Source organism: Sinohyriopsis cumingii, unplaced genomic scaffold, assembly GCF_028554795.1.
Source record: "Sinohyriopsis cumingii isolate HCF-2022 unplaced genomic scaffold, ASM2855479v2 utg001779l, whole genome shotgun sequence".
Lineage (NCBI taxonomy): Eukaryota > Metazoa > Mollusca > Bivalvia > Unionida > Unionidae > Sinohyriopsis > Sinohyriopsis cumingii.
In genome coordinates this window covers 538743-551955 of record NW_028316050.1, presented here as the reverse complement: position 1 = coordinate 551955, position 13213 = coordinate 538743, and the positions used below count along the sequence as shown (strand labels likewise).

Genomic DNA, 13213 nt, shown 5'->3' with positions numbered 1-13213 from the left:
ACTGAACCAAGTTGTCTACAATGTTGTCATTCCACACTCTCAGGGAACTGTTTGTCAACACAATTGCTCAGTGAGAGAGTTCAATTGTCATCATGCAGTGTGAAAAAACTTTCAATTCAAACACTGCCTTTCTGTCAACAAGATTTCAGATCCAACCACATAATTTTTTGTAAGCTAATGTCTTCAAACTGAAATACAAATGTACAAACAACCTGAGACTCTTGCAGTGAGACATACCTGGGACCCTGGGAATGCACTTTCAATGTGGAGTTGTCACTTGTAGATGCAATTTTGAATTATGTAAAATTTAATATTAACTCAATGAATAATTAGAATAATCTTGCACATGTTTGCAAAAAACTGCCCCCGCCCCCCCCCCCCAAGTACAATGGATATACATGCATAAATTGAGCAGTCATTAATTTCAATTGTTTTCAGTTTTAGTTTAACCAATACCAAATCTTGTCAAAGTCTGCTCAGTGAGGATTATAAATATGGACATATCAAATTAAAGTCTTCAACTTTATGAGTTTCAGTTTCATTTAATAGCTATAAATGAATTTTGACATACTACATACATGTCAACCCTAGGGAAATTTAAGCCACAACTGTTTTGTAATAGAAGTGGTAGAAAAGCAGAAACTGGGCATAGAGTTAAATCTATACATTGCATGCCATAATTACAAGCAACTATAAAAAATATACATTTATTGTTGCTACTAGCCTGGATCTGAAGCTGGTGGGCAAAATCCATGCAGATTAGTACCACAATAAAAAAAAAAAAGTGCTTACAATTTATTTATGTACAACATTCACTTCAACTAATCGACATGTCTAAATTTTGCTGAATGATCATGAGTCCACAAATATTGGAATGAGCATAGGAAATAAAATTTTGAAACTAAAAAAAGGGTAGAATATACATGCCATACGACAGAGGAAGATGCTTTCAATGTGAAAATAGTTTTTGTCCAGTCATTTTGAACAAACTAATTTTAATCAGAGAACATTTGACTGAAATTTCTGCTTCTTCAGTTAGAAGCGAAAGACATTTTGGTAGTCCTCACAAAATATCAGCTGAACTATGCTGTCATCATCAGAAGCAGAAAATGTAATGCTACATACATGCCAACCCCTGGCGAGGAAAAAGTGTAATCCAAGTGGACAAAAAGAGTTATCTGAGCAGAAAAAGAGTAATCCACATATAACATGACACAAATTCAATGAGAATATGTATGCAATGATTTATTTATCCCACAGGACTTTTAACATTAATTAGTGCTTCAAGGTTTTGTATATGTAACACTTTGAGCGTTAAAAAGCAAGAGATTCTCATTGCATTTCAAAACACTTTGGACCAGCTGAGACTAAATGTTTTGCACCCAGTAGAGCACAAAGTGCAGCGTTATTACAGAGCCTGAATCTAAATTCAGTTTTACTTTTGTTAACAATACTGAACAATCACTCTCAGTCAGCATTAGAATGGTAAAGAACCAATATTCCTTTCAGGAAAGTTATATCTTCCAGTTATTGGGTCTTTTAGCTGGCAAATAAGATAAAAAAATCAACTCTATCCCCAGGAAGTACATTGTCAGGTAGAGTGACAACTTGATACTTCAGGAGTTCTCCTTCTAATTTATCAGCAGCATGGTGCATCCTATGACAGAGACAACCTGATATGAACAATGATGGGAGACATTTTTTCAAAATATACAATGCAACTCCTTTATGAATTCCAGTCATCACTGATGCAGTATCAGCTAAAAAACCCATACAGTTCTGCCAACTTATGTTTATTCAAAGCATTATCAAGCACAAAAAAAAAAAATGTTTTCTCCAGTGGAATCTACTGTTAATTCTGGTAATGAAAGAAGAGAACGCTGACTTTGCCCTTTTTGTTGTCAAAGTCTCTTACACAGACTGGGTACAACATTTTGTCATCATAATCACTACTCATCTCTGTTGCAATACTAAATGGCTTCATGTGGGAAGGCACACTGTGCATATTCTATAACCCTGTGAATTGCACTGCACAAATTCAAACTCTAAACGAAATCAATTTACAAGGACAGAATTCTTGTAGCCATGTGATATCAGGTAGAGCTAATAACTTGTCAACACAAAGGTATTCTGAGTAGATAAGGATAATCATCATTTATCACATGACATTTACTAACTCGTAAAAAACTTGTCAACAAAATAAACCCAAGGCCCAAATGAGAATGATATTGCTCACTGCCTCACATTTAACTTGATATCTGAACACTTCACAAGCACGCACATGTAACTTGTAAAAAAACATCTCCAAATATGTATGTATATGTGTAGATCTAGCTTACAATCCAGTCTGGACAATGAAAGAATTTTCAACAAATCTGATCAGAAACAAAGCATTGACTAACACAGCTGGTCTATTGGTTAATAATGCTCAGTGATGCAAATGTAGAAAATTACAGAATGTGCCTAACGAAAGCCAAGTGTTGGTTACTTAATCTCCCACTTAGGCAGACTTGCCAACCCTAAGAAGATCATCTCAGAAAGGTAACCGATTGTTTTTCTCAAGTTTGACCAGTTTTCCATAAGGTGTAACAAAATGTGTTCTGTTTTGTCAAGTTGGAAAATGTGTGTTTAAAGCATTCTGTATTCCAAACCATACAGACCCGTATCATTGCTTATAATCTACCTGTCATACATGTACTAATATAATAAATGCACACGTGTGACTGATAGTTAAATTGTAAGCAATGATACAAGAGCCTGCGTTCCAAACTAATTTATCGACCTTAAACATTATGTTCATCTGTAAAGTGTGTAAAGTAAACAGACACCTTCAGTTCCAAACCCTATGCAGCTCAATGGCTTGTTGCTATATCTCTACTTGACGTAATTTTTGGTATCTCCTGCAACATGACATGCTCAAATTGATATGTGATTTCCAATAAATGTAATTGTGCCTCTTCCTACTTTTATTCAGAACCATCTGAGTATTCCTTTTCATTCTTCTGTAGTGATTATTAAAACATTTTTAAGAGGCTTGTTTTTGTTTTTTTCCTTTTGTCTTCAACATGCATTAGTAGCAGGATGCCATAAAAAAAAATATGACCTCCAATTTGCTCACGCAGATGCTTCACATGGAAAAATATGTACAGTTTAAAGTGTTTGAGGTACTACTATAACGTTATTCTGATTCTCTAATTAATTCCACTAAAGCTAATATGAAACTCAGACCCAAATAAAACAAGGCTGAGCAATTATCTGGAATATACCCCAATGACCACATCTCTGTAGTTGTTCCTTTTATTCCGCAAGTCCGTATTTTAAGGGTCATTTTCATCAGATTTATGGCAAATTCTTAAGAGTTGGCAGTCACGCCTGCTGTGTTGTTGTTGTTGTTGTGGGGTTTAACGCCATTTTTCAGCACACGATCGGCTATACATGGCGGTCAGTATTAATGGTGGAGGAAGAACCCAGGAAAACCTCGGAAAGAACCACCGACCAACGAGAAGCTACTGGCAAGCTTTCTCACATACCCAGATTGGCTGAATCCAAGACTTGAAAATGCGCAGACAGAGGTCAGATGGCAGTGATCCGTAACGGAGAGTGCTTTAGACCACTCGGGGCCCCCACGCCTGCTGTGTTGAGTTAGTATTATGGTAGCAGGTACAAGTGCCAAGCTTGAAATTCTACGGTTTTTCAATTAACACCAAAAAACAAAATTAACAAAATAAAAATAAAGAAAAGGCCCTTTCCTGATACATTTCAGCACATATAATTTCTCATAATTACAAGGAAAGCATATAAAAACGAGTCATTACTCACTTTAATCTACACTGAGAATGGTATGCAATCATAAGGGTTCCCTAAAGGGACTGATGTTCAACTAGATGATACAAGACCATTTCTTCCTTTCAACTGCCTAGTGTTGAAACCATTTCTTCAGTGATCACACATTTTTAAAAGTAGCTTCTGTAGGCAAGAATAAGTGCAAAACAAAAGAGCAATTTTTAAGTGGGATACTGTCTGCATTTTTAAAAAGTTTTATGCAGACTCAAATCTGCAGAAACATGCTTCTTGTTGGTTTTAAGTCCTTGACAACTCCATTGTACCACGGTGTTCCTCATTATGAATTAGTTGAGATGGTTTAGACAATTAGGCTTTACCTTTTGGAAGTGAACATTTCCAAACGCTTATTTATCAGGAAGATGTACAAGTAACATTTTCTGTCAGTAGGTATGGAGCCACCCTGACGACACAGGCTAGTTTCTTCTCCATCCATGTCCTCAAAGTTGCCAGACCTATTATGCAGCTTCATAGGGTCGTTAGACCCTGTGCTGCCTGCCAGGTATCGGTTTCCATTTTGATGATTGGCTTTCTCGATGGCAATAGTCACTGTACCACCACCTGAAAAATAAATAAATTACGTGAGTTAGGTGAGAGGAAGTGTTTCTGAAAATAGAGACAAGCAGCCAGGGGTCCACCCAATTCTTTTGCGTATTTCATGCAGTAACTTGGTAGGTGGTTTGAAGATTGGGTGCAGTGAAGGCATCGGTACTGTAAGTAAACACGAGGTATTTAAAAATACTGGCCTTTATTGTGAGGTGTCCTTGATATGAAAGTATCCCCCAAGACAGGCTTAAATGTATTTATATGCATTCAAATAACAGTGGTCCCTCCAGTCCTCAGATAAAATTACGGGCTTGAATGTGATATCATTATGACATCATCTGGCACAAAGCTTATCATCACAGGACTATAAGTATATATGATGCTAGACAAGGATATTTTTAAACAAAAAATAAAGAATAAAAGAATACATAGATGGAATTTTAAATGAACTTTAACCAAAACCTTAACTGCTGATGCCACCATAGAACTGTGTATTACTTTTCCACTCAAATGGCATGACAATGATAAAGTCTAGAATACTGTATATAGGTAGATTTGAGAGGTTTATAAATACTATCCTTTATTAGGTGTCTTTCATATAAAAGTATTTCCAAGATAGGTTTGAATGTATTTATATGCACTAAAGTCATAAATTGATCCCTCCAGTCCTCAGATAAAGTTACAGGCTTAAATGTGATATCACTATGACATTATCTAGCACAAAGCTTAGCTTCATAGGACTTGGGCCAATAATCTCTACAGCACCATCACAATTATTAAGTCCATGAAGTCAACCTATGAGCAAGCAATCTGCCCTATTAGAATGATGTTTCGTGGCAAAAGTTTTATTGAGTAATCCATGTAATGATGTGGGTAAGAATCTTGCATTGAAAAAGTATTGCTCCACATCAGGTGTTCTTTATGATAGAAATCCATTAATGGTTAAACTGCTAGGAACTGACTGACCACTTCCAAATTATCTTTTTAGCTCATGTGTAACACAGTACATGTAATTTTTATGTAAAGACCTCAATATTCTGTAAGCGTATGATAAGTATATATAATGCAGGGCACAGAAACTATTAAAGAAAAAACCGCACCAAATAAATATAAATAGAAGGATACATCAATGGAATTTTAACCAAAACCTTAACTGCTGGTGCCACCATAGAATTATGTATTATACTTTTCTACACAATTGAGCATGATAAAGAAACAGTCTGGAATACTGTATATAGGTAGATTTGAGAGGTTTAGATGTCTTTGATATAAAAGTATTTCCAAGACAGGTTTAAATGTATTTATATGCATTAAAGACATAGTCATCCCTCCAGTCCTCAGATAAAATTACGGGCTTAAATGTGATATCACTAAGACATCATCTGGCACAAAGCTTATCATCAGAGGACGTTGACCAATCATCTCTACAGCACCATCAATTACTAAATCTAAGCCAACCTATCACCAGGCAATCTGACTGACTATTTGTGGGTATTTTTATTGAGTAATCTGTGTAATGGTGTGCTAGATCCAACCTTGCATCCTTGAAGATCAAAATATGAAAACGGTTAGTCAATATGAAGTGTTCTTCATGCTGGAAAATGCATAATTGGCAGGAAATTGCTCAGTCCAATGCAAATTCAGTTTTTTTTTGCTTAAGTATAAACACTACTCCCTATAATATTTTGTGAGACTTCAAATGTTTTGTTATGGTACCAAAAAAAAAAAACCAAATGAAAAACCTTAACCAAGACGTTAACTGATGATACAGTTGTACAAGTGATCATTAAATCTCCCTTTGCAATCAAGCGGGGTTGATGATGAAAATAGTTGAGACTGCTAGAGGAACTCGGCCAATAATTAGGGAAATCAACGCAATTTCAGGATCTGACAGTTATCTAATTAATCATCTGCCTCAAATGTTTTTCACCCATCAACTTTACAAACTTCCTTCAAGTCTATAATTAAATACACTATTGGAAATTAGTACAAGCCTGGAAATCAGGTGCTCAAAAAATTAGGACCCAGATGCTTCAGTCACTTATAGCATACAGTCTCCATCTTTTCCATGACATAATGTACAACGTTTGGTAAATCCAGAATACAATGTCACTGTAATTCTTTTATGTCTATCTTTTACTAGCTCCCACTGACCCTTGGCAGGGGAGAGGCATAAAATGCAGATCCCTCATTGTTAGATATCACAGTAACAACTTTGGCATGTTTAAGGTTTGACTAATTTTGATTCAGCATTTCTTTTTGGGGCGGTATGGCTCAAAACAAATAAAGGGCATCACAATATCCCCTTCTAAAGCATATGACAAAAATTTGATACAACAAAGGTACTCTACATGCCAAGTCAGATAGTAATCAAATCTCTCATCATATTTCTCAGAGAGATTCCCATTACAAATTACATCATGTTGTGGAACAAGAGTACCTTCTAAAACACAAATTTCATCTTCAAGAGCCGTTAATTTTTTATGTAATACACAATAATGCTCATTTTAGATACTTGATTTTTGACACTACACTTTCTTGTCAGACATTTTTAAACTGAAAAACAAAATCATTACACACATGCATAATCTCATGCAATCTTAATTTACAATTTAGTGGCACAGGCTACATCTGTTTGTATCCCTTTTCCATGAATAAAGGAATCCAAAAGTGGGTGCAAGAAGGGATTAGACAGAAAATGCAGGGGATCCAAATTTGCAAACCTAAATGTTGCATCTCAGGTTCAAATATTTGCTAAACTTCATTCCTTCCTCCCCATCCCCATAACTTGTCCGCTTCAAGAATGGAGACAATGGTATACATTCTAGGTGGACAAATCAGAGGTATAGAATGTATGAGTGCTAAATATTCTTTGAGCTTGCCCAATGTGCAAGACTGATGTGCTCTAGAAACTTGACACTAAATTACAAATGTTTTCAGAACTATGTAATGGCCCATTTATAATCATTTCAAGTGCAACATGGTAGTACGGCTTTGCAATGACGTTGTTTTTAGTAGACTTATACACGTGTACGAGTAAAAAGAAAAACACTGCAAAAGGCAAAGATCAAAGTATATTTAATTAGAGTTCTTGATTAAAGCAGCAGTACTAAATCTTGAATGATGTATATTCATAAATGCCAATCCCTGAGAGGTACAAGCACAATAATTACTGATGAAAGTGGACCAAAAAAACCCCCTTAATCCAAGCATAAAGTGTTATCTATGTTACATGCCATGTTTACAGGATATGTACATTTATTTTTGCTACTAACCTGAATCTGTCACTTGTTACAAATTCTTGTCACAAATGCAGACCTACTACCTTGAGTGGAACAAAAATCAGGATGCCAAAAGGAAAAATATAAATCAAGATTTAGAGATACCCCATCCTCCCAAAACAGGATTAGTGTTTACAACCATATATTTACAAAAACTTTATAAAGGAACTGAGATCTTCACTGTCTTATGCAATTTACTTTATGTGAGAAACTTGTGCTACAGCCACACTTGTATCCTGATATTAAGTGTTAATTCAATCAACACACTAAATATTGGCATAAAGATGAGAACGGAAAAATGATAGATTTGCATGGTCTGACTAGCGTATCCCTCATGAAATTTCTGCAACACTGTTTAAAACAGCAGGATTTGAGATTTAAGAACAAATCAGAAAATCTGAATTTTCAGTTTTCAAAAATAATTTGGGATGATAAGTAAATCGTGACAAGTCTGCAAATGGGCAAATTCCATTTAGATTAGTACCATAATGCAAACAAAAAACATACTGACAAATGATTTATATACAAAACTCACTTTAACGAGTCTAAATGTCTGTTGCTGAATTATCGTAAGGCCAAGTCAACAACTTCTGTAATGAGCATGACGAGTTGCTCATTCCAAAAAATGTTGTACAACATTCATATTTTTAAAAAAAAATTTCTAAGTGTGACTGATTTATCCTTTTCTGGTCCAACAAGTTTAGAACTGGGAACTTCCATTAATAGATATTGTTCTTTCGAGTTTTAACACCATTTTTCAGCACATGGCAGACCTTCCAACCCTGACGAGTCCATCTCAGTAAGGCAGCCGATTTTTTCCCCTAAGATTAACCAGTTTTCAGTAAGGTGTAACAAAATATCAATAATCTACTATTGAAAAAGCTGGAAAACAATTAAATGTTCGATGTAGCGATGATAAACATTATGTTCCACTGAAAAGTTTGTAAAGTATGCATAGACTTTATTTACCACAAGTACAGTTGCACAAACTTTAGTTCCAAACCCTATGCAACTCAATGGCTTGTTGCCATCACTCAACATTAGGTAATTCTTGGAAATTCTTTTTCCATTTCACATGACGGCGGCAATTATTTCTCCCACTGGAAGGCATACTCAAATTGGCACGTGATGTTCAATAAATGTTGTGTCCTTTCCAGCTTTTCTTCATAAGAATCTGAATACTCCATTTTATTCTTATGTGTTGATTATTAACACTTTTTTAGAAGCTTATTTTCTCTTTTGTCTTGAACATGCATCCCTTTCTGGACACCATTAAAAAAAAAATCTATAATCAACAGTTTGATCATGCATAGAAAATCTAATATTTAAAAAGGACACAGGAAACCTGGCTAAATACCATAGTGTAATCTCCCTTATTCAGGATTTCTGTTTTTTGGAGTGGGTGAGTGGTAGAACTAAGTTTAAATTTTGTAATATTTACCTCTCAACTGCTTTCTCTGACAGAGAGAAAAGATCATATACCCTCTTGGAGACATTTTCCACCCTCTTCCAAATTTCACACTGAAATGAAAAATAACATAAAACAATTATTCTATATAATTTGCTAAAAAGGACAAATAAAATTCTGGAACAATAAACAGGTAACAAACACCTGACCTATCCAATAAGGGAAAATGTACAATATAATTTGAATGCTGTTACATTAACATGGGGCAATAGCAGTCCTCCAGTCTAACTAGGGAGTTCAGAATAACACTCGTATGTGCAAGGACTTAGGGTATTTTCACTTGATCATGATGGAAAACAGATTCAAATACCAAAAGGCATCTTTGAGATACAAAGGGAGGCAAAATTTCCATGTCTTAACATGTACAGCATTCAAGGAAAGGTGGAAAGGTGTCCAGCAATGGCCACTGATGTAGGTCTTGGACCATCATCTTACTTCTTTGCTTCTGATGTTCTGGAACTTTGTTTAAAGAAAGGATGGAACTGGGAGCTACTACAGTGGTACATGTACTATCATCACAATAGAGTTAAGCAAGGCAAGGCAATAGTGACAGGTCTTGCATTGCTATTAAATCTAAATTTATAATGAACAGATAATTAAATTAAAATAATTTAGCATGACAATCAAACTGCAAGGCTGTTTTTGGTCAAAAAAGGAATTGTTACAAATATACAAGGTTACTCAACAGTGCAGGGGATTCAGGTAATGGAAGGACAGACCTCAAATGCAATTAAATGTAGTAATCAACATAACAGCCTCGACATGAATAGGCATGTGACCTGCATTATCCCTTGGTGCGACTTTGACCTCCAGGAGGTGTGCATAGCTTATAACTGAACATGCAAGATATTGTCAAGTTATGGTACACAACACTATCTAGTCCTGATATACAACAGATAAAGGTTTAATGAAAATCTTAAAGGCTACAAAGCAATGAAGCAGACAAGAAAATTTTTAATGGATAGAAGGACATAAAAACATCATTACAATATGTTAAAATTAAGATCAGCATAAAATCTCAAAAGTACGATTACATACCAGAGGGAAGCCATTACAGGCTTATTTAAGTGAAAGGATGTATTTGTGCAAACATGATTCAGCAGTGGAAAACGGCTTATTTATGAGTCCATTCCTGTTGGTAATGTCCTTACACCCCCACCTTTTTTTTAACAGATACATTTATATCACAGGGTGTGCCTTTAAAAATCACTCTCTTAACTTTGCCCTGAAGTATATTTAAGGTCTCAACGTGTCAGGTTCACAATATGCCACACTGAATGCTTGGATGTTATAACTTGTAGGACAATGATAAAACCAAATTTAATTATCAATTTCAAATTAACTCTTATGATCCTAATTTTAACCAACACAAATCTCGTAAATGCCAAACATGTATATGAAAACTAACTGTCTACCATCAGTGAGATAGAGTTTAATCACGAGAAATCAGTTGTCCCTATCTATCTCTTTATCATCATTAGCAGACTTCTAAATTGATATTTTTACTTCTGAGATTTTGCAGGAAATATATTATACTTCTCTCTTTTCATAACAAATCTGTAAAATAAACACCCATAATAATCCCATACACCGACTCGTCTTTTTCTCCAATGGACACAATCTGTTGATATTCCAGCCTAGCTCTTTTTGTGGCTTTGGCAAAGATTTATTTAGCCTTACTTTTTGACAGACTTTTTTTGGCTCAATGTGCAATCATTTCTTTTCCTTCTCAATGAGGAGCCTTTTTTCCTTTCAAGCTGGTGCTTGTATTGGTGACATGAGTGCACATATTCTGACAAGAGAGCTACATCTGTTCTCTCATGCAAGAAATCTTTCTTCTTATAGTAATTAAATGCACTTTTTCCAGATGCCTTTTGAGCTTCAATTTTTCTGTATGCAGCTTCTTTTGTAGGTGCCATTCCAAACTCTTCCAACCGCAATTAACGTAGAGCAGAAATCACAAAATGCCAGTCCGCTAGCATTCAGTTTTCTTATAAATTGACCAACTAAATTTCCGTCGACTTTTCGCTCCAGCCATTCCCATACATTTTTAAACCTTTATCTAAACTTCTGTGTCATGGTCTCTCAACAACTTGGGATGACATTTTTTGCAAGCACGTTTCTTCTTTCCATTGCTATCAGTTTCCATTACACGAATTTAAACTTTTGACCAATCAGGATACTGTTTTTGAGTCATGGGCTAACTTATATATGGAATGAAAACTTTACAAGGGTCGTTGTGGCATGGGACCAAACAGAAAGTGTTTAGAAAACCAGATAAGAGATGGGGGAAAAAAAACCAACAAAAAAACCAAACTATAAACAAAAAAATCGGATTCAAGTCAGGAGAAAAGCGGAATTCTGCTTTAAAATGGAGAAAACTCGTGTCTGTAAATGCAAGTTGTTTACAAACTTATTGGGAAAATTACCTTCATCTTGGCTCTATTATTGGTTTTGATTTTAAAATATATGGTGTTTACTTCAAAATACTCTTACTTTAACATGTGTAATTCGCTATGTCTTTAGATGTGTCCAATTAATCAGAGAGATTTATTTAGAACACTGGAATTACAAAGTGCTCATTAATAATTTTGGAGTAATCACTTTTTGGGGATTATTGTAAATTCATTCAAGGATATTTTGTATAATAATCCCATTCTGATACATGAAGACAGTTGGTACATTAGTGCAGTCAAGACTATTGTCACATTAACACATTCAGTATTAGAATTCATTAGGAATAATCCATTATCATGATAGAACTGTTAGGACTATATGGGATTAATTGCACAATACAAAAGTTTTTTATTTTAATTTTTAAAATTTTCACTTTCTATGTTAAACATATTAAATTTGTTGAATTGTACAAATCTTGTTCATTTTTGGCCGTCTGTTGCCTATTTTAAGACCATAGAGTTGTAACAATACCATTTACAAAACGTGGCCTCAAGACAGGTGACGATGTCAAGAAATCAGATGTAAAAACATCTCACTACCATTAATGAATCTTGCTCATTATCAAATTTGTCCAAGAATTTAATGATACAAGCCCACATTCCAAGTTTAATCTAAATTGGATCAGAAATAATGGACGGGAATGGCAACATGCAACTGTGGACAGACTGACAATATATGAAAGATTCAGTGCCATTTGACCTTGCAGCTTGGTGAGCTCCCCACTAAAAATATCTGGAATAATATCCATCAGTAATGCACATAATAAACACAAATGCCTTCCGACTCCTGTACTGAAACAGCCCTTACAAGAAAACAATGTAGCAAAAGCAAGTACAAGGAATGCCAAACTGAAGGCATGACAATTGTACAATCATCTGCTGTCCTACACCATTATGATGGTACAATTTACATGTGAGCTAATACACATGTAGCAGACAACCCTACTCTCTTATCAGTTGTGCTCTTTAACATATTAACCCACATTTCAACAGACCAGACCAGACCAGAGTTTACAGGCAAAATGGGGTTCATATAAAGGACACACACATGGAGTTCTTACAACATTTTTTTTAATGAAAAAAGTACATAGGAGTGAAATTGATCTTGGAGTAGTAAATTTACTTGAATGTATCCAGTCATATGAACGGACTTGGCAAGCCACCATGATATCTCTGCATCCCACAAATCTCGTGGTTCAGGAAATTTACTGAATACCTTCATGTAGGAAAAATATCCCGGTACATCAAACTCTTTGTTTACCCCATCCTTGATCCTGAAACAAAAATGGGAAAGTTTTTTTACTGCATATGCTTACTAAAAAGTCAAGTTCAAATGCAAACTACAGACTCCTGATCTGCGATTACATTACGTGCTAACAGAACAAGTTCTACCAATTATGCTGAATACCAAGATAAAAGCTCTGATGTATAGCACCGAATGATGAATACCTGCAACAGTCTGAATGCGAAACTTCAACACAACAAACACATGACTGAACATGGCTGCCACTAGAAAAGTGACTAATTTGTTTTTGTTTCCTGGTGTACACCAGACAAATATTTACTGGTGGCTTTTCCCTGTCAACTTAGGAATATGTTCAATCTGCATATCGCATTCACAA

General features: G+C 35.2%; 1 long non-coding RNA gene and 1 other non-coding gene across 5 annotated transcripts in view; both read right to left on the bottom strand.

Annotated features, from left to right (window-relative positions):
- LOC149771536 (uncharacterized) overlaps positions 1–13213 on the bottom strand; it is a 65577-nt gene that overhangs the window by 36488 nt on the left and 15876 nt on the right. For 3 of the 4 annotated variants that reach the window (XR_016418231.1, XR_016418233.1, XR_016418232.1), the window contains exons 4-6: positions 12715–12865; positions 9109–9188; positions 4161–4401 (exon numbers count right to left, since the gene is read on the bottom strand). This is a non-coding gene — a long non-coding RNA (uncharacterized LOC149771536). Of the gene's footprint in view, positions 1–4160; positions 4402–9108; positions 9189–12645; positions 12866–13213 lie in introns of those variants that run through there. The other variant, XR_016418228.1, reaches the window with a different exon arrangement.
- Positions 1024–1106, bottom strand: LOC149771540 (small nucleolar RNA snR60/Z15/Z230/Z193/J17). The gene has a single exon (XR_016418262.1). It is a non-coding gene; the product is annotated as a small nucleolar RNA snR60/Z15/Z230/Z193/J17 (small nucleolar RNA).